This window comes from Kryptolebias marmoratus, linkage group LG4 (genome assembly GCF_001649575.2).
Source record: "Kryptolebias marmoratus isolate JLee-2015 linkage group LG4, ASM164957v2, whole genome shotgun sequence".
NCBI classification, from domain to species: domain Eukaryota; kingdom Metazoa; phylum Chordata; class Actinopteri; order Cyprinodontiformes; family Rivulidae; genus Kryptolebias; species Kryptolebias marmoratus.
Genome location: NC_051433.1, coordinates 22,089,653 through 22,093,834, shown reverse-complemented (window position 1 = coordinate 22,093,834; position 4,182 = coordinate 22,089,653). Strand labels below are relative to the sequence as shown.

The window sequence follows — 4,182 nt, the reverse complement described above, 5'->3', positions numbered from 1 at the left end:
TTATTGTTTGAGAGTTTCATTGTAGTTCATCAATCTCATGAGATGATTTGCTAACAGACAAACAGGGTTGACTTCAAAAGTTATTGCCAGAATATTAAAGAGGACCTATTATGCAAAACCCACTTTTTGCATGTTTTTATACTTCCATTCGGGTATCTACGGCTTCTAGAAACAGTCTAAGCGCAAAAAAAAGCACCCAGCAATTTTTTGCCATTAAGTAAAGTTTTCTGGTGTCTGCAAAACGACCTGTTTCAAAAACCTCCAGATTGTTGAGTCACAATCCCCGTTACCTTGCAACCCCAAGCCGAGCCCAGCCCCTCACCTAGCTACCCAAGTGAAGCTCCACCCACTACATTACAAGACGTTTTACCACTAAACAATGCCTGCTGGAAAAGGAAAACGTTTTAGTCAGCTGCAATATAGAACGTGTGTTTATATTGCTGGTGTGATTTTGTGTATTAAATTTAATGAACATATTTTGTACAGCCCACAGACCTATCCTGACTTGTTCAAGGAAGCATAATAGGTCCCCTTTAAACAAAGGTGCCACACAATGTGCTCTCCTCAGAGTGTGTGTTGGGGACAGTGCTTTGCTACAACCACAACACATTTTATCTTAATGTCTGTAAAAATTGGCTGAGTTGCAACCATTTTTGTAGTTTTTACGGTCAGATGGCTGCTTATGCCTTCTTTAGTCGAAAAATGATTCAGTTGCAGAAGTCCGTGCAGTGATTACTTTCTGCAGGTTTTATTCAAATCCCTTCAGTGTCTCATGAAATATTTTGCTAACAGTCAGGTTTAACTTTAATAGGTAATGGCAACCTTTTAATTATAGATCTTAAGCAATGTGAGATTGCTCAGAATATGGGTTGGGCATCAGTTTCAGCTACTACCACACCAAAATCTAGCTCAATATCTGTAAAGCTGACTTAGTTATATCGTCTTTTAACTATATATAGTGATTCTTAGTGTTTAATGAGTTGTCATTAGTTCTTCTATGAGGAAGGCTTGTAGCAGTCTCATATTTTCCTCAAACCATAAATAGTTTCCTGTCTGCACCTGAAGCTCATGTTTACATTCCTTCAGAAGTCTTCAAATAACCAGAATAGTCAGCCTTTTTCTACTGTTCCTTTATTGTTAAAGCAAGACACAAATAGTAAAACCAGGTGTACAAAACTCATTGTGTTTGCAGTGACATTGCAATATGTTGCTTTTCAAAATCTAGTCATCTAATTCTCCAAACACACTTTTTAGGTAAACAACTAAAGCTTTTGTATTTTATTTATTGCTTCAATTTACTGGGTCCTGGTAATAATGTACAAAAATGATCCTTCGGACACTATTCAGAAAAAAAGGGGGCATTAATTTAACCAGATTTGAGTTATTTACATTTTATGGTCCACACAATTTATACTTTACAACCATCAGGGAACTTGCATCTGTCATTTAAAGGAGCCAGCTGAAGATGAGACCTCGTTCAGTCCCCTCCCTGTCCCTGTCTGAGGTGTCCATCATGAACAGCTTCATTCTGCAGAGTTAGCTTCCTGTAAAGATGGATGCAGGTTTGGATTTGTCCTCTCTTCCCTGCCTGGCGACGCTCCTCTCCGCTCGGCTCTGCTGCCCTGTGTCTCCTCCTCGTCTGAGCCCACCAAAGGCGTCTCTGCCCCGTTGATGTTCTGACTGTCAGAGGACGAATCTGAAGAAGTGGAAGACATCCTTGTCTTGCAGTCGAGGCCCTCGAGGACATGCCGAAAAAGCCCATTACTGACTGTCTCCTTGTTGCCTTTCCCTTGGGTTGGATAAAAACACCTTTAGTGGTGCAGTTGTGCTGATTTTGAGCACTGTTCTGATTTTAGTCATCATACCTGTTAGCGGAGAGGTCAGTGACCCCTCGTCTCCCACAGAGCTGAAGAAGACGTCCAGATTGTCTTGATCAGAGATTTCAATCACCTCCATCTGGTCCAGGAGGTCCACGTTCACCTCCATGGAGGAGATGCTGCTGATTGGGGCTGTAAATAGAGGGAAACCAACTAACACACGTTCACTTTGTATCGGCTTATTTCTGAAAAGTGCTATATAAATAAATTTGACTTGACTTGACTTAAACCATGCAGAATTTGTGCTTTTTCACATCATTAAGCAGAAACATGTAACTCACGTCTCTTGTAGTCTCTGATACACAGGTGTGCCGAGGACAGGTAGATGTCCACTTCGTGCTGGATCACCTCCTCAAAGAAGCGCTGCCTCTCCCTGAGCTTCAGCTGCTGCGCTGCGTCCACATCTGGATGTCTCTGAGCGTGCTCTGTCTCTGCTGGACATCACAACAGAAGGACAGAGGGTGAGACATCGGCTCAGTGGGTCGGATGCAGGAATCGAATGCTGGAGGCCAGAAGGGGGAGACATTGAGCTAAAGAAAAGACTTTCTGTTTACATGGAAATAAGTAATTATCAGCTGCCAACAAAATGCAAAAGTTTTGGTTGATGTGTTTGTGTTGTTGTCTGTTTCTAAAATATGACCCAATGCACTGATTTTAATGGCATTTTTAGGAAATAATCATTGAATGTAGGTCTAGCTTGCTCTCCTTAAAATTGACTGTTTATAGCCAATTTGATGTTTACCAATGTCATTTGGCTGTGACAGCCATCTTGGGTTGTCTCCAAAAGTTAATAAGTTGTAAAGGGACATGTCGATACCTATTATTATAGTGAAGCACATCCTTTCCTTCAGACTATCCAAAGAATTGCTGCAGACAGACCATCATATGTAGTTTGGTAAACAGAGCCGCTTCTGAGTTTGTTGTTACAGGCTTCAAACAGGGATTGAGCTAATTGGATGAGGCCTTTGAGTCACTTCTAAACTGGGAATAAAGTGAAGATTATCTGGACAGCGTTAGGCGCAACGATCTCTGCTCTTCTGGAAACACAACAGAGAGAGGTAAACATTCAGCTCAGGATGAAGGTGAGCAGGAAAGTAACACAGGGCATCATCATCCCAGTTGTTTGTGACCTCAGCCATAAAATCTATGCCGTCCTCAAGCGAAAGCAATAAATGCTACAAAACCTTCAGTCCCCGTTCCAAAGCCAGACTGGCACATAGTTGATGTGAAATGAGCAGCAGGTTGTGTTGCAGTGCTGCGTCAGCGCAGCGCTGCCTGTGAGTCAGGCTCGTGTCTGTGATGGTGCAGGACGGGAGGCTGTCACAGCAGCTCCGGGCTGCTCCGTCTGACAGCTCGACAGCAGGGACAGAACCGGTCATGGGACGACTCAGAGCTGTTGAAAGGAAGACGGAGAAAAGGACAATGCGAGCCCCCCTCCCAGGGGCCTGCACAGAGCAGATTCCGGTCAAAGCTGGAATCTGGTTCAATCACATACTGGAACAAAACTTTAATGTGCTTTTTTTTTGTTGTTGTTGTTGCTTCTCTTTTCTTAATAATTTTGAGGTGTTTGCTAGATTGCAACTTGAGCACTTTCTCCTCCCCAGTCTATTAAGACTGTGGGTCACAGAAAAGCTCTTTCTGAGATACTGATAATGAGGATCTTCCTCTTCCTTTTCCTTTCTTTCTTCCTTTCTTCCACAAAATTATCATCACAGCTAATGTCATAAACTTTGAAACGTTTCTCCAGAGGCATAAATTTGTACTTTTTTATAACTGTGTTCTATCTGCAGTTTGGAGTTGCTCACTGTGGAGTTGCACAGGAATTAAACTGTACATTCAATGTCCCAGACACAGACAGAAAAGTTAAGATTTTTTGGCTCTGGTTTGTTTAGACCAGTGACAGAAAGTAGGGATCACTAGTTATAGTCCAAAACTGATCCTGCCTGTTTGACTATCAATCCAATACACGATGGCCGCCACAGCCACCTGACATTAGAAAACACAAAAATGACTCTAATTCAGTCAGTTTTACAGATATTGTATTACAGTTAGTGGTTGTAGCTGAGAGTCCTTCCCAAAACACACTCCAAGTTTTACTCATTGCACAAAATAAAATATGTGTTGGATGTCTGATGCTGTGAGTCTGTGGTGCTCACTTGTCAGTGCACCATTACACCGTCACAGCTCCCATCAGCCTCAGAGCCTCCAGGAAGAGGAGCGCAGCGCTGACAAAGCAAGATGTCAGTCACAATTAGAGCTGCTGCTTTGATCTGTGTTCAAACGAAGAGGCTCTCCGCTGAACAAG

The 4,182-nt window shown here is 42.6% G+C and overlaps 1 long non-coding RNA gene across 1 annotated transcript; it reads right to left on the bottom strand.

Annotated features, from left to right (window-relative positions):
- Positions 1-1,236: 1,236 nt before the first annotated feature.
- LOC108241181 lies at positions 1,237-3,096 on the bottom strand. Its single transcript, XR_003039506.2, has 3 exons — positions 2,159-3,096; positions 1,866-2,009; positions 1,237-1,789 (listed from the first exon to the last, which is right to left on the bottom strand). It is a non-coding gene; the product is annotated as an uncharacterized LOC108241181 (long non-coding RNA).
- Between the last annotated feature and the right edge of the window lie 1,086 nt (positions 3,097-4,182).